The sequence below is a fragment of the Entelurus aequoreus genome, linkage group LG05 (assembly GCF_033978785.1).
Source record: "Entelurus aequoreus isolate RoL-2023_Sb linkage group LG05, RoL_Eaeq_v1.1, whole genome shotgun sequence".
NCBI classification, from domain to species: Eukaryota; Metazoa; Chordata; class Actinopteri; order Syngnathiformes; family Syngnathidae; genus Entelurus; species Entelurus aequoreus.
The window spans coordinates 17,610,003-17,635,411 of NC_084735.1; the positions used below are offsets into that span (position 1 = coordinate 17,610,003).

General features: G+C 39.7%; 1 long non-coding RNA gene across 1 annotated transcript; it reads left to right on the plus strand.

The window, feature by feature from the left end:
- LOC133650235 (uncharacterized) lies at positions 1 to 25,012 on the plus strand. Its single transcript, XR_009826210.1, has 3 exons — positions 1 to 88; positions 23,970 to 24,026; positions 24,605 to 25,012. It is a non-coding gene; the product is annotated as an uncharacterized LOC133650235 (long non-coding RNA).
- The last annotated feature ends 397 nt before the right edge of the window (positions 25,013 to 25,409 follow it).

Consider the following 25,409-nt stretch of genomic DNA (forward strand, 5'->3'; position numbering starts at 1 on the left):
CACAAGAACAAAGAAAATATTTGTTGGTGGCCTTTCAGCCAATACAGTAGTGGAAGATGTGAAGCAGTATTTTGAACAGTTTGGGAAGGTAAGGCTGCTTTTGTTTTTGTTTTAATAATCACTAAAGATTGTCGCACGATAACCTCAATGTCTGCACTTCGTCTTGCATTGAGGTTGTTCTCACATAATGACCTTAAAAGCTTGAGAAAGTGGTTAACATACATCCGTTCATTTTTTATACTGCTTGTCCTCATAAGGTTTTGTGGGTAAGCTGGATGCTATCCCAACTAACTTTAGGCAAAAGGCGGGCTACACCCAAAACTGGTCGCCAGCCAATTGCAGGGCACAAATAGACAACAACAATTTGCACTCACATTTATATTTACACCTATCAACAAATTAGAGTGTCCCATTAATCTGATGTGCATTTGTTTTTGGAATTTGGGAGGAAAGCCATTGTACCCGGAGAAACCCCACACATGTATGGGGAGAACATGCAAACCCCACAGAGAGAGATGCCTTAACTAGGTGCATTTTTAGTTATTTAGGGGCCCAAGGCAAACCTAGTTGACGGGGTCCTCCACATAACAAAAACAACATGGTACATTACTATGTTGTTAGAAACTACCATGCAAGCTGCAGATTAAAGTGAGATAAGCGGCACCCAACTCTTTTACTGTAACTGATAGGAACACAAATCATCATTTAATATAGTGTAATCCATTTTTCAAAGATTATTATTTAGTTGGCACAGTTGGACCGGATGTGATGCTTAGCGCTATTATTGTGTATGTCGGAAGTGTGTGTCTGGTGGGGAAAAGTAGAGACATTTTTCAAAGATCATTATTTTGTTAGCGCAGGTGGACCTGATGTGACGCTTAGCGCTGTTATTGTGAAGGCCGGAAGTGTGTGACTGATGGTTGCTGTGTTTGAATGAGAGATTGTTATTCATGTGATATTTTGGGGACCCTTAAAATTGTTTTCAAGCAACTGCCTGTTTGCCTAATGGTAATTCCACCCCTGACCCTAACAGAGATTCAAACCGGTACTGTACAGCCAAGATGCTTACCACTCGGCCGTTGATTGGCCCGTTTATCAGGACAAAAATTACTGAAATAGTATAGTGGGTAGTGGGTAGAGTGGCCGTGCCAGAAACCTGAGGGTTGCAGGTTCGCTCCCCACCTCTTGACATCCAAATCGCTGCCTTTGTGTCCTTGGGCAGGACACTTCACCCTCGCCCCCGGTGCCTCTCACACTGGTGAATGAATGATGAATGAATGGTAGGTGGTGGTCGGAGGGGCCGTAGGCGCAAACTGGCAGCCTCACTTCCGTCAGTCTACCCCAGGGCAGCTGTGGCTACAAATGTAGCTTACCACCACCAGGTGTGAGTGAATGATGGGTTCCACTTCTCTGTGAGCGCTTTGAGTATCTAAAAATAGAAAAGTGCGATATAAAATCTAATCCATTATTATTATTATTAAATAAGGTACAACGGTACCTCAGTTTGTTAGTAATTCTTTCCAAAAGGTCAGACGAAGAGCGACTCATACATAAACCAAACACATTTTGCCATAAAAAGTAACTTTCGTGTCACACAAAACAATGCTCTGCATGTATTTTTCACATCGACCACAGGGTTTCCCCCAACTTGAAATGTACATGTGACGGTGGGGGCGTGTTCAATGAAAAGTCATCAGTAATTTGCATAATTGTTGATGATGCATATACTGTATATATATTTATATATATATATATATATATATATATATATATATATATATATATATATATATATATATATATATATATATATATATATATATATATATATATATATATATATATATATATACACACAGTGTTGGCGCTAAGAATTTTCAAAAAGGGGTCCCTGGGACCCCATCAAGTCATAAAAATGGGGTCCCACAGTAAATTTTTGGGGGTGCCACTTTTTTGTAAGCGTTTTGAAAACAAATTATAAATGTATGCATTATTCTGTTATATCTCACATTTTATATTGTGTTTTGGAAAAAGGTTGTCAAAAAATACAAAAGAAAAAAAACTTTTATGCATATGTAAATTTATTCAGTTCTAAACATTGATTCACTTTCTTCTTTCCTTCATGGATCTAAACTTTTCCGCTGCCGGTATTGTTTTCTATATTTTTATTTAATAAGTTGTTGGTGTATTTATTTATTATATTTACACTTTTATACTGGATTCTTAATCCATTTATACTGGATTAAGAATCCAGTATAAAAGTGTAAAACGTTTTTTGCTTCGGTCATGATGTGATGATAATGGTGTGCCAGGGCATACATGCATATGACAATTATAAATGATTATTCTCACCTGTATGTAGATCATCAGTCGGGGGGCGGCGTGGCGAAGTTGGTAGAGTGGCCGTGCCAGCAATCGGAGGATTGCTGCTTACTGGGGTTCAATCCCCACCTTCTACCATCCTAGTCACGTCCGTTGTGTCCTTGGGCAAGACACTTCACCCTTGCTCCTGATGGCTGCTGGTTAGCGCCTTGCATGGCAGCTCCCGCCATCAGTGTGTGGATGTGTGTGTGAATGGGTGAATGTGGAAATACTGTCAAAGCGCTTTGAGTACCTTGAAGGTAGAAAAGTGCTATACAAGTATAACCCATTTATCATTTATTTATAGTTTAAAAACCGCCACATCTACACTTTCATTGCAAATAATGCCAACAAACTTCGAATTTTACAAGTTAGTTGCAATGCCATATAATACAGTAGCACTCAATGCCTCTAGCATTTCATCTGTGGTTTCGTGATGGCCATAAGCTGCCATAAGAACTGTCTTTACTTGCCTCCTCTGCTCTTTTCAGAGCGCCAAAAAAGCTGCTCGACTGCTTCCCAGCCGATTCGGCCAACTAGTGAACCAATTGTTGTGAGAGTAACATATATTGTTGTGAGAGTAACATATATGTGTGTGCTCCTTTAAGAATGGCGGTATGTTGGGTGAGTGATGTGTGTAAGTGAGTGGGCAAGTTAGGAGAGGTAGCGCTAGCATGTGCAGGAGTTTAATTAGCATGGTGGATATCCGGTTGGCTTTGTGGAAAACATAAATAAAGAGTTATAACGAATCAACGGCCTCGTCATTCCGAGCCAAGAGCGGATCTGTAGGGACCCACTGCTGGGTAAAGTGAAGGGTGTTACAATATATCGGCCATGGAGGGAACATCTGCCCCGCGCTCCTCGACCACGGTCTGGGAGCCGACAAGCAGGAAAGGTGTAACAAGATGTTTCTTGGTGCCTGGTGAGGCTGGATCTTTGAAAATGAGTTCACCCAGTCGTAAAGGTGTTCTTTTTCTTAGCCCGTTTACATGGAGTGCAAAACATCTTTCCATCTTCATAACTGAGCCATTTGCTGAAAAATGGCTCCTGAAGCCACTTTTCATTGAAGCTTCGCTTTTGGGTTTATTGCTCGCCATGACAAAAACAATAATACCGGAAATGCATTATTTGTGATTGATAAAACTTTCGGCGAATCAAAATTTAAGAAATTGTATCTGAAAGTTCATTATTTTGAAGTCGACCAATAAAAAGGCAATAAACGGGGACCGAAATTTGACTCTGCAAATATAACAAAAAAAAAAAACACCGCCGGAAAACAATAATCGATGAAAAAAACAAGCAAACCAGAGTTTTGACCCAGAGAAGGCAGGGTCGGTAAAAACAAAAAAAAATCCGGGACGCGCGTATTAACATATTTTTGTTATATCGTTTTGCTCTATTTTCATAATTGTTATTATTGTACAATATAACACAGGCTGTATACCAGAGGCAGCTGCTGCTCTTTCAAGTAGGGGAAGCTGTTTTTCAGCTACTCTGTAAACACGAGTACCGTACGTCTCCAATGCCAGATAAAAAAAATATAATCATGCTAGTTTTTACAAAGAAAACTTCACTTAAAAAATGGTGAATATCTATAAGACTCAGATTGGTCAGATCTGGCCTCCCAAGTCCGCTTGGAGCCTGCTCCGCTCACAATTCACTTGAGTCTGTGAACATCTTCAGTCACTAATTCATTCCATTCAATTCTTTGGGTACACACAACAGACTAGTTATTAATGCACAATGTTTTACAGAAACTGTGGGTTTACAGTATTCTTGTCGAAAAAAGGGGCGTAGGGAAACCAAATGCACTGTTTTGTGACTTGCTGTGTGCTCTTAATTAAAAGCCCACTCAATTCATAAAAACACTTGTGTGGAGATTTTAGTTGCTGTGTGGTGCAGCACTTTATGCACACTATTCTCAGGACCAATAGCCCGAGCTGAGTGAGGCATATTTGCACGCCCTTTATTACAAGGACATGCCACACACACACATTACACTCACACACACACACACAAACAGGCTTTGATACAGTGGCAGCATTTCACAGATAATTTCCTCACACTGAGTGGAGATCCATTTCCCTCATGTCATATTCCACTTCAGTCAAGGTCACCTTCCACTGATACAGTCTCTGTAACATCAGCACTTGACCTTGAGTTTAAACAGTTTCAGCGAGGATGGATTTTTCATGGGCATATAATGCAGCGTGTCCTGAAGGAGACAAAAGAGCTGTTATGAAATAATGGAAACAGTTATTTTTGGTTCAGACCCAGTATGCAACCAACTCCCCTCCCCTCCAAAGCCAAGTGTTGTTTTCTCGGCTGGAAGAGAGCAAGGTGAATGACTTTGTTTGGCTCCTTTTTTGTTGAGGATGCTTGGAAGGCCCTCGCGTGGCCTGGATGGTTTATTTGCACAATAGAACTCGGCAAGCAAATATGCAGCACGACTTTGCAATCAATCATTCTGAGAAAGGGCTCAAAATGATTTTCTTGATTGAATGACATAATTGACTTGATTATACAAAGTTTTTTCCCCTCCTTGAGGAATCCTCAAATGCTTAGGAGGAAACAAACAAATCAGACTGATTGAGCTAGATGTTGTGCATGTTTTCTTGGTGTGCTTTTATAGCCTACTTGCATATGCCTCGATATGTCTGCTTTGCGTGAGCGTTCCGGCGATTAGGTGTATTTTTACGGTTGCGTGATTACATGTGGGTCTGTGCGGGCACGTCTGTGAGAGCTCCGCAAAAGACAAAACATCAGACATATCGATATACGCGATATATTGCAGGTTTGTCTCTGTGCGTTATAGAAAATGACTATATCGTGATATTCGAGTATACGTTCTCACACAGTTGCTTTTAGCTGCTGGCATTACACGACAGGCTCTCCTCGCTCTTTCCTGTGTCTCCTCACAGACAGACAAGCGCACCTTCTTACACACGTCACGTACTGTCACGACATACGTCACATAAATATACGCACTCGCGCAGCAAAGGGGTAGCAGCATGGGTAACGTTAGCTGTGATGCTAGCGCAGCCGTGCGAGTGGTAATACGAGAGAGAGAAGGTGCAAATCTGGTAACAAATGAAGGAATAATTAATTCCCCCCAAAAACAGCAAGGGGTCCATCGTCTGGCGGTGGTTTGGCTTCAAGTGGGAATATGTCGAACAGACAACCGTAATTTGTCAAGTGTGGGGCAAAAGTGTTGTTATAAAAAGTAGCATTATGCATTATGCATTATGTAGCATCATTTGAAAAGTCACCTGCTAGAGAATGAAGAGTGCTTACTCCGCATGTCAACATCTCTGTTCGGTGCCACACGCCCACACCATCAAAATGCAGAGGCAAACATTTCCAGATCAACACCGTATGAAAAAAATAGTGATTTTTTTTAGTTGTGATTTCCTTCTCTGCATGAAAGTTTTAAAGTAGCATATATTAATGTAGTATGAAGAAGAACGTTTCATCATCATACTGCTGTGATTATATGCATCAAGTGTTCATTCAAGGCTAAGGCAAAATATCGAGATATATATCGTGTATCGCGATATGGCCTTAAAATATCGCGATATTAAAAAGAAAGGCCATATTTGGATGCAATATCTGCAAAGATGTAGAGCGAAAAACACATCTCAAGATTTAACTTACCTGTCTATCAGTGATATCTATTATACAGCATGTGAGGATTTCTCAGAAAGAAAACAAAGTAATGTATTTTCTTCTATATAGAATATTAGTGCAGTGTGTCAATCATTATGTCTCCCGAGCCATAGAGGAAAGACTGCTTGTCTCATTGGCCAAAACAACAGCAACCACTATCAACTATTGTTGAATCTCAGTAAAACTAAAATAATGCTATTTGGTAACAGCAGAAGAGAAATTCAAACACAAATACACATAGACGGAATAGAAATTGAAAGAGTAAATGAAACCACATTTTTAGGTATAATGATTGATGATAAATTGAACTGGAAATCTCATGTAAAAAATATACAACATAAAATAGCAAGAAACACGTCAATAATGAATAAAGCAAAACATGTTTTAGACAAAAAATTACTTCATATTCTCTACTGCTCGCTAGTGTTACCATATCTGAGTTATTGTGTAGAAATATGGGGAAATAACTACAAAAGTACACTTCATTCATTAACGGTGTTACAGAAAAGATCAGTTAGAATAATACATAATGTTGGATATAGAGAACATACAAACCCTTTATTTATTGAATCGAAAATACTGAAATTCCACGACATAGTGAATTTGCAAACAGCTAAAATTATACACAAAGCAAACTATAACCTGCTACCCAAGAATATACAACAATTATTCTCAAAAAAGAGGAGAAATATGATCTTCGAGAAAAATGTAATTTAAAACATTTGTATGCACGTACAACACTTAAGACCTTCAGTATATCAGTATGTGGAATTAAATTATGGAATAAATTAAGCATAGCAATCAAACAATGTACTAATGTGATCCACTTCAAGAAACTCTTCAAACTCAAAGTGTTTACAAAGTACAAAGAAGAAAAACCATGATAACCATTATGGCTGCAAATCTTTGGGTGTCCCACGATTCGATTCAATATTGATTCTTGGGTCACGATTCGGTTATAAATCAGTTTTTTCGATTCAACGCGATTCTCGATTCAAAAACGATATTCTTCCGATGCAAAACAATTCTCTATTCATTCAATACATAGGATTTCAGCAGGATCTACCCCAGTCTGCTGACATGCAAGCAGAGTAGTAGATTTTTGTAAAAAGCTTTTTTATAATTGTAAAGGACAATGTTTTATCAACTGATTGCAATAATGTAAATTTGTTTTAACTATTAAATGAACCAAAAATATGACTCATTTTATCTTTGTGAAAATATTGGACACAGTGTTGTCAAGCTTATGAGATGCTATGCAAGTGTAAGCCACTGTGACACTATGGTTCTTTTTTTTATTTTATTTTTTTTATAAATGTCTAATGATAATGTCAATGAGGGATTTTTAATCACTGCTATGTTGAAATTGTTACTAATATTGATACTGTTGTTGATAATATTCATTTTTGTTTCACTACTTTTGGATTGTTCTGTGTCGGGTTTGTGTCTCCTCTCAATTGCTCTATGTATTGCTGTTCTGAGTGTTGCTGGGTCGGGTTTGGTTTTGGAATTGGATTGCATTGTTATGGTATTGCTTTGTATTATTTTGTTGGATTAAATAATTTTAAAAAAATAAAATAAAAAATCGATTTTTGAAAAATGAGAATCGATACTGAATCGTACAACGTGAGAATCGCGATTTGAATTTGAATCGATTTTTTCCCACACCCCTAATAAACATTCTGAATTTATTTCATCCATTCATTCATTCTCAAAATAATCTTACTCATCTCATCATATGAAATATAACTTACTTCACCAATTATTATTTATTTATTTATTTTTATTGTGATTACTTATGCAGTACATTGTGAATAAATTGAGAACAGGAAGTGAACAAAAGTTTTAGAAACTGTTATGTAAAATAAAAGGGGTAGGATTAAATAAACTCTGCTTCTTCCTACTCTTTTTCGAACATGTTGAAAAGAGAAACTGGAAATTGTGATGTATCATGTTGTATGTTTGCATGTTCGAAATAAACTCAAACTCAACTCAACCCCTGCACTATCTAATGAGATGCAGTCACGACAGGTGTGTCTGAAAATCTGCCTTTACAAAGACAATAATAATGAATTTTGATACAGCATGTTTATCATTGTGGTTGTAGCAGTGTAATACTAAATTACAGACTAAAAGGTGGTTCTGATGTTTTGTATCCTTTAGGACAGTGGTTCTTAACCTTGTTTGAGGTACCGAAACCCACCAGTTTCATATGCGCATTCACCAAACCCTTCTTTAGTGAAAAATAAAATGTTTATTTTTTCTTCAAATTCAAGACAAAGTTATATGTTTTTTTTACTGGTGCACAAAATGAACCGTGCATGAACATCACCTTGTTCAATGAACAAAACCAACTCAGTGCATGAACTCACAAAAAATTACACACCTTCAAGTAGGGGCGGCATGGCGTAGTGGGTAGAGCGCCCGTGTCAGAAACCTGAGGGTTGCAGGTTCGCTCTCCGCCTCTTACCATGCCGTTGTGTCCTTGGGCAGGACACTTCACCCTTGCCCCCGGTGCCACTCACACCGCTGAATGAATGTTGAATGAATGATAGGTGGTGGTCGGAGGGGCCGTAGGCGCAAATTGGTAGCCACGCTTCCGTCAGTCTTCCCCAGGGCAGCTGTGGCTACGAAAGTAGCTTACCACCACCAGGTGTGAATGAATGATGGGTTTTTAACATGTAAAGCGACTTTGAGTACTTAGAAAAGCGCTATATAAATCCCAGGTATTATTATTATTATTATTATTATTATTAAGTCAGTGTGACTTACACAAACTCCTTCTCTGTTACCTGCCACCGCTGTTTTTTTTCCCCCCACTGAGAAAGCCAGCCCGGTGTGTCTGACACCTGGACATGTAAGACAACAGCTGGAGAGAGTCAATCCAGCCAAGTCAGCAGGCCCTGACCGAGTCAACCCCTGGGTCCTGAAGACTTGCGCTGCTCAGCTAACTGGGATCCTGCACTTCATCTTCAACCTGAGTCTGAAGCTAGAACGGATACCAGTGCTATGGAAAACATCCTGCATAGTGCCGGTGCCCAAGAAGCCCATCCCATCGGGCTTAAACGACTTCAGACCTGTTGCCCTGACGTCCTAGGTCATGAAGGTCCTCGAGAGACTTGTGCTGGATCAGCTGAGATCCCTGGTGGCTCCTTCCCTGGATCCTGTACAGTTTGCATATCAGCCTCATGTAGGAGTGGATGATGCTGTTATCTACCTGCTGCATCGTGCTCACTCTCACCTGGATGGTGGGAAGGGCACTGTGAGGATCATGCTCTTTGATTTCTCCAGTGCCTTTAACACCATTCAGCCAATTCGGAAGAGTGACAAGTTGCTCAGAATGGGTGTGAGTTCATCCATTGTCTCCCGGATCACTGATTACATGTCTGACAGGCCCCAGTTTGTGCGACTGGGGAGCTCCCTGTCGGATACTGTGGTCAGTGGTGTAGGTGCTCCACAGGGGACCGTCCTGTCTCCTTTCCTGTTCACCCTGTACACCTCAGACTTCCAGTACAGTTCCAGGTCCTGCCACCTGCAGAAATGCTCTGACGACTCTGCTGTGGTCAGGTGTATCAGAGAGGGACAGGAATTGGAGTACAGGACACTGATCGCTGACTTTGTGGAGTGGTCTCAGGCGAACCATCTGGTCCTTAATGTGGACAAGACCAAGGAGCTGGTCATCGACTTCAGAAAAAGAATGACCCCGGTGGAGCCCATCAAGATCCAGGGCCGGGAGGTGGCAGTAGTGGGGCAGTATAAGTACCTGGGAGTCCATTTATACAGCAGACTGAACTGGAAGGACAACTGCAAAGCTGTTTACAAGAAGGGCATGAGCAGACTCTTTTTCCTGAGGAAGCTTAGGTCCTTTAATGTGTGCAGCACGCTGTTGGAGATATGTTATCAGTCTGTTGTGGCCAGTGCCCTGTACTTTGCAGTGGTTTGTTGGGGGAGCAGCACCAGCAAAAGGGACTCAAACCGGATTGATAAACTGATCCGGAAAGCCGGCCAAACTATTGGCACGCAGTTGGAGGCGTTTGTGTCAGTGAGGGACAGTAGGACACTGGACAAACTGCTGGCCATCATGGACAATCCTGCCCACCCACTCCACCTGACAACCTTAATTGTCAGATGGAGCAGAGCTCATACTCCAACAGGCTCCTTCAGCTTCCTTCCCGCACTGTGCGATTCAATAATTCCTTCATTCCGCACTCCATCCAACTGTATAATCACTCGCCATACAGCAATAGATGATATCTGCCTATTACCTGACACCTTCTATGTTAGCTACTTCTTTTTGTTTTTAATGTCTATTTTCTATTTTCTGCTGGATCTACTCTCTATTTTATGCTGCTGCTGTCACACATACTGTAATATTGTACATGGTAATTGTTATATATTGTATAGATGTTATAGACATAATATAATATATCTATATATATAATATACTGTACACACATTATGTATATATTCGTATATATGTTATATTTTATATCGCTATATTTAGTATTTTTATACCTGCATTGTCCTTTCCATCCTTACACTTTCCATCATTGTAACTGAGCTTCTGTGTTGAACAATTTCCCTTGTGGATCATTAAAGTTTGTCTAAGTCTAAGACTTCTGCTGTTGCCTTTGAGACCAGTTCAGATATGCGTGGCTTCACCTTGGCAAGTGCCACTCTCATGTCATTTTCAGAACAACATTTTTTCCTTTTCTTCGTTTTCCACCCAGACATACAATATTAGTACACAGCTCATAAAAAAACAAAATGTTTTGTTATTGTCATTGTAAGTGGGCCAAAACACTTACAGTATATTAGAAAGTAATCTCATGGAAATGACTGCTGTCATTTGATTATAATAATAAAACATCCATCCATCCATCCATCCATTTTCTACGGCTTGTCCCTTTCGGGGTCGCGGGAGGGGGGTGCTGGAGCCTATCTCAGGTTGTTATTTAGTCAGGTTTGAAACAGGTGTGCTGATGGTGTGGCCACAGTGCATGTGCACGTCTGACGTTGCTCACATGTGCTCCACTGAATGCTCAAGGAGTTTTTGCGTTTGCTCACGCATATGGAAAATTAGAGGGAACATAGTTTGGGACATCTATGATACGCCGATAGGGAGAAGTTTTTATTTACACGATGACCTCCGGGGCGGAGGCTCTGCCGAACCCCTGAGACCGACTCACCAAACCCCTAGGGTTCGATCGAACCCAGGTTAAAAACCACTGCTTTCGGAGGAGAGAAAAATACCATTATGGGTTGAATACTGCCAGTGATGCTCAAGTCCTCATTTCTTTTCACAACCAAAACTTCCTCCTGCGGTGAGAAATTTAATTTAATTAATATTTTACAGTTTGATACCCAGGTGTGTTTTATTTGTCCTTGTTTTCTCAGTGTCTTGCTTTTTTTGACAATGTCAGCATTCCTTTCGGTTAAATGTTCATTTATGTAAACATTTGTCCCTTTCAGTTTATGCATTTGCCTTACGAGTGCAATTTTGTCTTTTCTGCTCACAAACCTCATATCACCACTGTTTTTTTGTTCGTTCTTTTGGGCAACGGGTGACATGCCTCAATGCACTATTATTCCTTTAGTTTGTAGGAATGTTGTTACCTTCTGCTACGTTGAGCCTCCATCTTGTTCACTGACGTTGCCGTTGTCTATTGCTGCTGCACGGCTTCACCACATCGTTGACGTGAGAAAACTGCTCCAGATCGTTCACCCGTTGCTCCAGAGCTGAGATTCCCTGATCCTTCTCCTCATTCTGAAGCCTCAGCCATTTAACCTTATCCAGGAGATCAAGGAGCTGTTTTTGCTGCATTAGGGGTTTTTAAATTTCCTCAACTTCCTTTGATGGTGGGTTCTTCTTGGAGGGCATGCTGGCACTGACCAGTCAAGTCGTGGGTAGCTTGCTAATGACTTAGCTCCGCGAGCTTGCTAGTGGCTTAGCTCTGTCCCTAGAGAGAACTAGCCGATTGGGGATTGAAGAAGTGCCAACAATATGAAGGGGTCATATGCCAAAAAAGCAATCAAGAGTTTTTCCCTTATCCGAAATCAAGGTCAATAATCCAGAAAAATATTGTCGTTTTACAAAAAAGAAGTAGCGTGACAGGAAGTGGGGGACAGCGACAACAGTGATCCATATTACTCATCACTACCTATAACTCAGTGTTAGTAGGTCTTCAACAGATCTTAGCTGTTGGGAAGAAACATTAAGAGCTATCACTCAAGACATTCCAAAGTCATTGCTCTACTGATAATGGTTCAAGGAGAGTTTAAAATTATCTTTGGCACACAACTTTATTTCGTTGGTAATCTGTTCCAAAAGGTCCATTGAAGACTCGATTGTCAAATCAAAACAGCTTCTCCCATAAGAAATACAACCCAATCAAAGTGACAACCAATCGGATGTCACCTTCGTACTTTGCTTTGTTTTCTGTCTTATTTTCAAAAGTGTTTTTCACTGTCTTTATTAAAGTGCTGGATTTAATAGTTGCTTATTTTGGAGTTGTACTCAATATTGTATTTATTTTTTAAAAGCACAGACAGTGTGTCGCCAACGCGTGGGATTAGTTTGTTGTATGGCCGTACGATAACCGAGACACAAAAAACGGGGTAAAATTTTGACCAAAAATATGTTAAAAAATTAGTAATGAAAACCAAGGCTTATGAAAACCAAAGTATCCCTGTATATATTTCTCACGCGCCACATTTGTTTGTCTTCACAGAGTATCAGGCCTTTGGGTGTGACGTAGCAAAAGATCTGTGTGTGCGTTTGTCTGTGGCAACATAAACCAATTAGCAGAATGTGGTCTGCAGCAATGTCGGGGTTGGAAATCTGTGGAGGGAAAACAGCTTGTGTGGCCACAACTGGGCCATAGGTTTTGTCGGTGACCTTATCACCTCAACTCACCTCTCTTCGCTGCCACCCTAGTCCCTCTCCTGCTATCTCCACTCTGTCTGGAGGTTGGGGGTTGCTTGACAGTTCTCCTCCAACATCAGTCTCAGTGCATCAGTCTCTCCCACCGTAAGTATGCAGCGCCTGTCTGCGCCTTCCACAACTTCACAGCCTTTGCTGTTTCTTTGTTGCCTTCATTACACACTGAAGGTGTGTGCTTGAAACGATCACAACGGTCATTCGAGCGAAAGTGTGCTTGTCTTTGAATGATTCTCATGCCTCTCCGACGGATTCCATTACTGGGCTAATGGTGACCAAATCCTCCCACCCATTTTGCCTCTCAGAACAGTACACTTCGAGCCAGCTGGGAAAATCTTATCAATGTTTCTGCTTCTGCAATTGCCATAAAGTGAAATTAATCAGCACTGTATTTGCTGTGCTGTTACGTGCTTCTGGTGCTTTTTCCGAGAGAATAGAATGCAACCATTACAGTTTTACAATTGTTATCACACTGGTATATTGTTTGCTGATATGTATACTTAAACAAATGTATACATGATTTTCTAGTTATTTCCAGCCATTGTGGCAGCTGTGGGTAAGTGACATGAAACCATGAATGTCGGCTTTAGAGGTCTAACATCCATCAATATACATCGCGGTGAAGGGGAAATCCTGTTTCTTTACATTATGTTTTTGACTTGATTGATTGAGAAGTTTATTGACATCTTAAATACTTGAATCCATGTAATGCTTTAAAAAGGGAAATGGATGGCACAAAAAGCCGAAAAGCTTGTTTCCATTGTGGTCCACTTGCGAAGGAACTGATTTTTAACAAAACCAGATGACATGATTATGACATGACACCTTATTTCCCAAAGAATAAAACACCTGTTAACATTCCTTCTTACACACCCACAAAAATGTTCCACTGAGGCAAGCACTTGATTAAAGTTGGAAGTCTGTGTGAAGACACCTTGTAAATTTGGATGTGACGTACCAGCTGAGCCCTGCTCTGGCATCAAGATAGCTCTCCGCGCCGCTAAAGGCATAATTAGCTGTGTGACTAATGCTTCCTCATTGGTTTATTTTGATCAGCTTGGAGTGCATCACACTGGCCTCGTTTAGCCCAGCAGAAACCACTCCAGTTCACAGAGTCAGTACCCCTCCACTTCAGTCACTTGGCTGGACTTTGCAACACAGGCCTCAAGCAGACTTTTATTTCCATCAGAACTACTTGCTTCCATGTCACCCGGCGTCCACAATCATTCTTTTATGTCCAAGTCGTCCTGGTTCTCATGCTCCACTGGTCTAGAGCCAGCTCCTGGAGGTGTAGCTGAATGGGAGAAAGGAGAGGAGGAGTTTAACCAGTTCATTGCCACTGAGCTCGGGAGGGATAAAGGTAGACATAAAGGTCACCACTGAGTCAGACAAGCAGAGCAGAGCTTTCACTCCTTAAAGATGACAGTAATATGATGGCTAAATCAAATGTCAGTGTAGGAACCTTAGTGTTGGAGTGATGGGGAGCACAGCAAATATATTAATAGGGAGAAGATGAAAAAAGATCACCTAGCACATATTCTTTTTTCAAATTCTAACCCAAAATGAAGCAGCTGGGACAATGAAGTAAAATTATAGAAACATCAGAAACAGATTCATTAGTTAGTGCATGACATTTGTTCTGAGGCTTTGGTAATCTAATACCACGGCTGACATTTTGCAAGATCTTAGACTTGGTAAGTGGCACCAACATAACTCTGGGACCATCTGTGAATTTTGTTGTTCATACCTGCCCAGCATGTTTTTGCATCTAAAACATTAAATGATTTACAGTTTTTGTGTAAAATGAAGTTATAGATTGATACCTCAGTTTTCTGTTCCAGAAGGTCAGAAGAAGTCCAAATCGTACGAAAACCAAAGCAATTGGTCCTTTAAGAAATTATATAGATTCAATCGATTAGTTGCAGGCACCAAAAACACATGTAGTGTTTTATGTGCAGAAAACTTTACTAAATATATATCAGTATAAATTATGTATTAAATCAGACCTGGACAATTATTTTTGATTCGGGGGCCACATTGCTCTGTAAAAATGTGCCGGTGTTTGTAGAAAATGGATGGAATATTTACAGGTCGTATTCTTTATTTCTGATTTTTAACATGACACTGTGAGTTTGTCTATGTCTAATGTTGTTTTGACACTATTTTAGCTGTAAAAAGTGTCCCACATATTGCTGTATGTGTGCTTGATTTCCATTTTTGAGGAACAATTCAAACATGTGAAGGTTTTTCAACATTAGTGAAAGAAATTCCGAAAATGCCGTAGAAAAGAAAACAAAAAATAACACAATACAAACACTCACAATATGACGGATAGAAAGCTAAAAATATGACAGATCACCTCGAAAAATTGAATGGAATTGCACAACTTTTTAGCTGAATAAAAGAATGTACATGAAAATAAATAATGTTGGAATTGTAATAATAAATATGAACGATAAAGCACTGAATATTAAGAACATAGAAACGTCTCTCCTCTTTACTTCCCAGACGACTGTCTCGAGAGAGTCAAGATCGATCTATTACAATGAAGTTAAATGCAACACGGCGAATCATGAGAGCAAAGGACAAAAAAAAACACCCACTGATCCATCCATCCATCCATCCATCCATCCATCCATCCATCCATCCATCCATCCATCAATCTATCCATCCATTTTCTACCGCTCGTCCCTTTCAGGGTTGCGGGTATAATCCATATTATATCACTTTTTCTGCAGAATAGATCTTGTAGAAATCTGCTTCTGTGTCTCTCCCTGACACTCCCATCTCAGACTGGCTGCTGTAAACAAACTCAGTCAACTTTGCTTGTTGCCTCATCTGCTTGGAGCAGCTGTGACATAGATTACCGTAATAACCTGTATATCATTCAAAAGCGCAGATTCCAACCAGTGGAAAACCCTCTATAGTTTAAGATTTACGGTAATTAGAAAAATGCAGTGCACATTGTATTGGCGGCTCCAGTTTCGATGGTAAAGGTTTATAAAAATTATTTGAAGACGTCCGGTTGGCCGGAATGAAAAGCTTAACGGGCCGCATACGGCCAACGGGCCGTAATTTGCCCAGGTCTCTAATAAGTTGATGCATCACTTTTACTTTTATTGATGAATTGTTGGCAAAGACGGTGATCATTTGTTTTTAATCAAAATACTAGCACCCACAGCTTTCTTTGGTCCCAAGGTGGGATATTTTGCAGCTGTTCTTAATAATTAAAAAAAAAAGCAGAGACGGAGTCACCATCGCGTGAGATTTTTTAATTAGGCACTTGAATCTGCAACATGAAAGAGAGGGCAAACAAAATAGTTTGTTTTGTGCAATGTTTGGCCATAGGATAACGCCAACATTATACGAAAACAAGGGCAGATTTTTGGTTGGAATTTGGGTCGAAAACTGAATCATACAATGGTAGGGCTTGCAAAAAAATGATCCCACTGTAAAGCAGACAAGAGCGGAACATGCGTGGGTGTGTCAATGTCTCCAAATGATCTGTTTCCATTTTTGTTACCCTTCTGTTAGCGTACCATCACAATGCAATGCTACCAAAAAGATGTAGCTGGACATACTATTATCTATTGTCCTCAGGCTTTACGGGGATGGAATGGGGAGAAAATAGCTATGATATTTTATGAGAGAGAAAGGAATGAAAAACATATGAATTAGCACACATTTTGTCAGTAGAGAGCACTTTACTATGTGAAAATTCATCTGTAAGTTTCACTGTTTGGGCTACTATAAAGTCACTGTGTGCATAGTCACTATGTGGCGAGCTCAACAGAACTATATCGCTTTATTGGCACTATTCTTTGAAATTTCAATCATCAATTTTCTTCCTTCTGTCTGATTGACAAAATAGTTCTTGAATGTGCACTTAAACGAATTAAAGTGACGGGCGCTAGAAGGAGAGCGACAGTCGAGCCTGTGTCATGTTCATGTGCTGAAACAGACGACACAGATGAATAATGCAGAAAAATGCACTTTAAAAGAGGGAAAGGAAGCTAATCAAAAGGCCACAGTCCTTCATCCCACTTCTTCAGCTGGTGCAGGTGCACATTTGCATGCCATTTACATGGTAGCTCACAGTGACCACAAGCTCGCCAATGATGCTGTGTCCATCATCAGCTGACGTTCTGTGATTGTTTTTTCCTGCTGCCACAACTGACCTAATCAGTTTGGAGATATTGTCTGTTTCCAGTGATTATAAGGAGTGATCAGAGCAGCCATGATGGAGCTTGTGCCTCTCCTTGCCGATTTCGCCAGAGGCTTCAATCTCATTGCAGTCACTTGTAGTTAGTGACTTAGACTAGCAGAGAGAAGGGCAGAGCAATACAAATGAATTGGCTATGAATGTGGATATGTTAGTGGCGCTGGAGGGACACATGAGGGAAAAGGGCCAGTTAGAAAAAACATTTTATACCCCCCCTGACCTTTATTTGCCCAGTGGCCCAGCAACATTTCCAACAGCTTTTTAAATGGCTGCTGAAAAATTGAGCACTATGCAGCATTCACATCCTTCTTGTCTTGGTGCATGCCAGATTTCAAATGAGCAATGCTCTGGTGAGGCTATTTCTGCCCTTATAGTAGGTTACCATATTTTTACCTTGAGGGTCAGACCTTTAATTTACCATAAAATAGATTTTTTTACTGTCCTTAGAATTACCTAACACATCACCTCCTAGTTGACGTGGTGCACTATAGGCGACTGACAAAGAGCGCTCAGAATCGGAGATTGGCACCTTTCTGTAGGTCCCCGGTCTCATCTCCCAGCTGTCGGTCCTGAAATGGTTCCCCTGGGATAAGCCGGGATTGGCTTGATTGTGTTATCGGCCACTGATCGGGTGATTGAATGACAAAATTTTGAGCCCGCTGTTCTGCTTAAAGAATGAAATGTTTAAAGAAGATTGACTGTGATTGCATCAAATCTGGCACCTGCTCAAAGGGGTCAATCAGGTGGCGGCAGGAGGCTATGGCGCCATTGTGACATGAAACGGAGGCTGCAAATGCACAGGCTGTGGTTCATTGTTGCAGGTGTTAGACGGACGCTCGCACGGTGCCACAGATGCCTTTCAGTAAGGGAGCGGTTGACAAGTGTCATCAGAGGAAGTGTCATGAGTAATTTGCAGTTGTCTTAACGTCAGATTAGTGCGCAGGCGTCTATATCAGCACCTCCACTTCTGCCTTAGGAGCACCGCGTGGGAGAAGAGTTAGTTGGGAATTGAGACTCAAAGAAGGATTTATTATACTGATGGATGAGAGACATCTACAGTGGCGCCTAGATGCCGGAGTTTAATTACCTCCACCAGGAGGTTTTGTAACCGTTTTTGTTGGTTTGTCTGTCAGTTAGTTAGTTAATTAGTCAGTTAGCAAAATAACTAAAAAAAGCATGAAATGTCTACTGAATAGATTTTAGACCTTAATCCGTATTATTTGTATTACGTTACCTACTTACATTTACTTAGTGCATTTTCTAGTTTCTAAAGTATCATTGTCAAGTATAATTATCTCTGCAGGACAAGGCCAAACATGTTACGAACCAACAGCCAGGAGCAGGAATGCTAAAAGCTAGGCTAACCGCGAAGCTCGCTTGAAACAACACCAAAAAGGAAATGCTTAGTAAACTTTCAAAAGTGTCGATGGAACCAGATTACAGCAGAAAGTATGCAGTAGTAGGAAACTAACAAGTACATTAATGAAGAGTCTAGAGAGAGGATATTGGTGTGCCAGAACTGTTGCAGTCAGTACACAACACGTAGAGGATTGGTGATTGATCCATAATATGGTGGTGTTGATACCAGACATAATATCAGTATACCATTGATAGGAGAGAATTAGATAGCTATTTTTATTTTCTCAATAAATTTGTTGTTGCTTTTTTTTAATGTTTACAAATGTAGGTATTAATTCCTTGGATGGACACAGGAAGACTTTGAGGGCAGAAACCAAAGGATTTAAATGAGGATTTTCTTTTGTTTAGCTATTGTGTACTATTGACTCTGTTTTGCTCAAACAATTGTATGTAATACAAGAGAATAAAGAACTAGTTTATATATTGTGTTGATATTGTAACTCTGTCAGCACTTACTAGGGCTGAGTGGTATACCGGTATTACAGTTAATACTGCAATATTTTAGAAAGACGTATATATTTGAGACAATACCGCCATACCGGTATCTCTGGATGTGTCTTTGTTACGGCCGTTTGCTCTTTACTGTGCCTGGCGGGCACAGCACAGGTAATTTCCTTTGGCTCAACCCCGCCCCTTGCGTGTTTACGTAGGCTTCTCTGACGCACAATTATGCAACACAAAAAACTTTTCAAAAAATATGGCGCCCATGGTGCCGACTTCTTGACACCCGAGTGATGCAATGCTTTGGTCTCCGACTGCATTTGGCTATTGGTAAATGACTACAGCTTTATTTACACATAAACTAATTTGCTTGAAAACCTATATCTCTCCTTGTAGCGACTTTATCACTAATATTATCTATTTATGTTGTTCACTTCTTATAAGCAACTTACCACAGCAGCTAGCGATAGCTCCTCTCTGCTGCTTGCTCTGTGTCTCAAATGTTTAGTTACTTCTTGGCTGGAAAGTGCATCTCCCCATAGCTCGTACGAACTAACCGAGTATAGTGGCTGGGTGGATGAAGAGTAGTTTCAAACTTAACAGCCAGCAGCCTTTACCACACTGAGTGAGTGAAAGCTCCATCTATCCCCGCGCACGACCGTGAGGCTATAAACCCAACGTTAATGAACAACATTAACAAAAACTGCTATGACATAGTAACAGCTAACTGATTAATTTATAAGAATAAGCAACACGTTACGTTACTACTTACAACAATATTAATCTAAGCGCGCCCCCGAAAGGGACAAGCGGTAGAAAATGGATGGATGTATGGCACTCTCCACACTGATTATCTAGCCATAAAACACTTATGCAATCTTAAGTACTCTGCATATTTTGTTTAAAATAACGATATATATCGTATATCACCATTTGAACTAAAAATATCAGTTTCGGTCCGTTTTGCCCAGCCCGAGCACTTACCGTAAAAATAGGAAACATTTACAGTTAATACATGTGATCAGTATCTGTATTGGTATTGACCAATCTAACTCATGGATGATCGGAATTGGCAGCTTAAAACCCTTATCGGAACAACCCTACTACAATGTACTACAAACAATTACAGTAGTTTTATAAAGTAATTTACTGTAATAATATTACACAGCATTGACGTTGGGTAGTGCACTTTTCTGGTGTCTCCTGAAAGCTGCTTCTCCGTCAAACACCACATCAGCACAGCTCCTAACTCTTCTGGATTCTCTGGAAGACTTCTGAAAAATTGCACTCATCTACCGACTTACGACTCAATTAAAATTTTGATACTGACTATTTTTATGAATATAAAATACTCCAGTTTGTCACTCAAATTGTGATAAAGATACATATATCTTGTGTGAATGTGTTGTATTAATCTTTGGATCAAAGCATTACGGAGTACAACTGGCTAGCATACGTCACCAATCGCCGGCAACCTCGTAACCACATCAGCTATGACCACAGATATGGGCTCGGACAAGCTTAAATCCAAGTGGCACAAAGGGAATACTATTACTTTTTACTCTACTGTACGTAACAAATGTTTGACTGACCTGACTTATGACTACACTGATTGAATTTTTAAGATATTTCAGTTGTTGTTATTTTAAGTAGCAAATGCATTCATGTTCATTGGAAGTTGTTTGGACATTGAGCTCCATGGCAAATATAGCAGCGTATGAGTGACAGACCTTTTGTCTATGCATGTCAAAGCCAAACTAGAAACAGCACATTGGTGTCAAATTTCCAAATCTTATCTGATATGCTTTTAGGGACAAAGCAAATCTGGATAACCTTTTTTTCCAACCAAACCACACAGGACTTCAAATGTTACACTGTGTTAATGTTTTTTTTTTCTTGCAGGCTAATTTGTCCAAGTGTGATGGCAAAACAATATGTATTAGTAATGTTATTATCACAGTTCTAAAACAAGGACAACATTTTATGTTACCTATATCCAATATTATTGAGCTTTTTGCCACCAGCAGTTACTGGATCTTGCAGAATTATTCCAAAGCTATCCATGGGAAACCAGTATGAAGAGTACAAATACATAAACATCTGAAAAATTGACATAATTCCTACCAAAAAGAAGGATACAAATTTGATTGTATCCGCCTTATGTGCTTAAAGCTGTTTTTGCAAGTCTAAAGCTGCAATGCAGCAAAACAAGTATAGTTCCATACAAGTGTTTGCGATAAGTGATGGACTAAAAGTGTTGAAAAAAAATGGTTTGAGCATGTTGACTTTCTTGAGCCACCTAAGTAGTGAGATCAGGGCCAGCGGCTACTCCAGCTCAAGTTTGACTCAAAGTGCCTCCTACATGTTGCCTAGTCTTATTCAAATCACTGGCTAAATGCTCTGGCATATAAATGTGCACTATGTGCTGGAATCTGATCTGAAGGGCTAATGATGTTTCAAAAGTTTCACTAATCTGAATCACTGCAACGATCGCACTCATGTGCGAGAGTGCATGTCTACTAGGGGTGTGGGAAACAATTGATTCAAATTCGAATCACGATTCTCACGTTGTGCGATTCAGAATTGATTCTCATTTTAAAAAAATCTATTTTTTTTTAAATGTTATTATTATTTTTATTTTTTTATTTAATTAATTTTTTTTAATTAATCAATCCAACAAAACAATACACAGCAATACCATAATAATGCAATCCAATTCCAAAACCTAACCCGACCCAACAACACTCAGAACTGCAATAAACAGAGCAATTCAGAGGAGACACAAACACGACACAGAACAAACCAAAAGTAGTGAAACAAAAATGAATATGATCAACAACAGTATCAATATTAGTTACAATTTCAACATAGCAGTGATTAAAAATCCCTCATTGACATTATCATTAGACATTTATAAAAAAAAAAAAAGAAAGAACAATAGTGTCACAGTGGCTTACACTTGCATCGCATCTCATAAGCTTGACAACACACTGTGTCCAATATTTTCACAAAGATAAAATAAGTCATATTTTTGGTTCATTTAATAGTTAAAACAAATTTACATTATTGCAATCAGTTGATAAAACATTGTCCTTTACAATTATAAAAGCTTTTTACAAAAATCTACTACTCTGCTTGCATGTCAGCAGACTGGAGTAGATCCTGCTGAAATCCTATGTATTGAATGAATAAAGAATTGTTTTGAATTGGAAAAATATCGTTTTTGAATCAAGAATCGCGTTGAATCAAAAAAAATAGTTTTTGAATCGAATCGTGACCCCAAGAATCAAATTGAATCGAATCGTGGGACACCCAAAGATTTGCAGACCTAATGTCTACATCGCCTAAGGTCTGGCAAAATCATTAAGGCCTTAAATAAATCCACTATCATAAATCCAGTTGTTAGTAACTGCTTGTTGGGTTTTATTTGCTGTAACAGTGGGGACTAACATTGGTAGAGACAGGCTCATTGCATTCAGACATATTTAGCTGTGAGGGAGAAGGTAGGTCAAACAAAATGCAGCACTTACAAAAAAAAAAAGACTTTGCAGGTTCTTTAAGTTTTGGTGTCCTTCCTCATCTCTTTTTCAGAAACTTTGTGTTTTGCATTGCTACATTTAATTTTTACATTCTAAATTCACTATGCTTTAAACTGAAAATACTTTCTTTTGTGTTTGGGTCACATTGTTGCGGTGGACGTGTTCCCAGGATGCAGAAAGACAGTAAGCAGCAGAAGCAGCATGCAATTAAGAGTCTTTTAATCCAATATCAAGGTATAATACAAAATAATTTGTGCTGCTCGGAAGCGCACGGGCAGCCCATGGCAAAGGTTATTATAGCATAACAAAATGATAATCAAAAGTACAAAACACAAGGATAGTAAGTGATGTAAACAGTCGCATGTAGCGAACAACGGCCTTGCGCCGAGTGAACGACGAGACGGGTATATAACGGTGCGTGATTAGTTGCGGCAGCGGGTAGGGACACTAATCAATAAACAGACACTAGATAGCATGATCAGTGCACCTAGCAACCAGAACGTAAACAAAGGAAGGAGAGTTGAAAGAGAAATATAATTTAAACATAAGAGAACTTTAACAAACACAAAACAAGATATGACCTGGCGTCAGGCCCGTTGCAACAGGGTAGGCCAACTAGGCAGTTGCATAGGGCCCCCAGCTGAAAGGGCCTGACAACAACTAGTCCATCCATCCATTTTCTACCGCTTATCCCTTTCGGGGTCGCGGGGGGTGCCGGAGCCTATCTCAGCTGCATTCGGGCGGAAGGCGGGGTACACCCTGGACAAGTCGCCATCTCATCGCGGGGCCAACACAGATAGACAGACAACATTCATACTCACATTCACACACTAGGGCCAATTTAGTGTTGCCAATCAACCTATCCCCAGGTGCATGTCTTTGGAGGTGGGAGGAAGCCGGAGTACCCGGAGGGAACCCACGCTGTCACGGGGAGACCATGCAAACTCCACACAGAAAAATCCCGAGCCCGGGATTGAACTCAGGACTACTCGGGACCTTCATATTGTGAGGCACATGCACTAACCTCTGTTCCACCGTGCTGCCACAACAACTAGTCATGTATTCAAATTTAACAGCTACAACAACTTTGTGAGTCTATCACCGGAATATACAATGACACTATCGAAATAATGTTAAAGACTCTACCGGCAGCCCCTTCCAGTAGCCAAATGTCTCATATGCACAATGACACTGAATATTAGTAATTAATTAATGGCAGTGACACTATAGCACAGTGTCAACGACACTGTCAGAATCCCCCTCAGGGGGGCCCTCCCAGCCACCAACAAACAGTGCGTGGCTACTTATCGCGAGGTAATCTGAACTTTTGCTGACTTTGCGTCGAAATACGGTTAAAAAATTAAACAAACTTACCCTTCAGGAAGCCAGAAGTGGAGAAGGAAAAAGAACAAGAAAGAGAAGAAATAGCAAAAGACCGGTAAGACTTCTACTTTAAGGCTCTATGGCCACTTTGACACTGCATGAACGCCACTCAAGCCTACTGTTAATATAAATATCCATCATGCACGCCAAAACAGATGTGCTTCTTGCTTTTAAATGTGTTTTGTTTAACCCCGTAGTCAGTGTAATGAATGTAAGAATAAGATGTGATTTATTTGAAAGCCATTAAAAATAAATGAATAAATATAAACTAGCTAGGTGATTTGCTCAAATTCCTATGCCCCCCCCCAACTTGTTGTCTCTGACACCAGTGATGATGAAGGTACAGTGTAATTTTCTTGTCTGACTGTTAGAGTGCCCTTTTTAACATATTACAGTAAATGTTACACATATTGTACAATGTACATACATACGTACAAACATACATACAGTACATAGATACATACATACAAACATATTTTATCTTTTGTTTTACACATTCACAGTCACTTATGGACATGTTATGTTTTCAAATGTAGGGCCTGTGCTAATATATATGTAACAAGTGCTCAACTGTTGAACTCAAAAACTCAAATGCATGTAACATTGTTGAATTATTTTGTATTTTCCCAACAGTGTCATCAACTTCTCCGGTTTCTGAGAAGGACAAAGATGAAGAAACCATAGCCCAGTCTGTATTCACCGCATCAACGCCGCTTGAGTACACACCGCTTACCAGTGCTGATTCAACAGAAGGTCGGAAGTATGTTCAAATAGAAAAAGGATGTTCACATTTTTTGTTTGGTTATTTGTATTTATTTTATTAACAATTTAATAAACTAAAGTTATTTTCAGTGTAAATTGTAAATGTTGTATGATTAATATTTGCACATTTTATATTATATTTTTTATACATATTTATATTTAATCATGTTACTTTGGCTTTTGTATTATTGTTTATTACACATTTGATAGAATGTATACATATTGATATACATATGTTATACTTTTTATATAAAACAATTTTGTTTTAATTAAAAATGTTTAGGACTGAAAAAAATGAGTGTGAGTTGTGCTTCAATTTTGGGTTGGGGGGCAAGGGGGGTTAAGGGCAAAAGGTGCCCCAGGTACCACCTTTGCCTAAGGCCCCCAACTATCTTGAAACGGGCCTGCCTGTAGGGACAGGTCATGATAACTTTTATGCTTTGATTGTGCATATAAAGTGGTACCTCAATGTCCGTTAGTAATCAGACGAAGATCGAATGATACCAATGACCAAAGCAATTTTTTCAATAATAAATACACACCCAAAATTGTGAACACAAAACACATTTTATGGAGAATGATTATGGTTACATGTAGTGTTGTGTGATAATACAATATTTATTATAGTACAACTTAAAAATGTCTTTCGTACTATTTAATTCTCGTGTTTATTTCG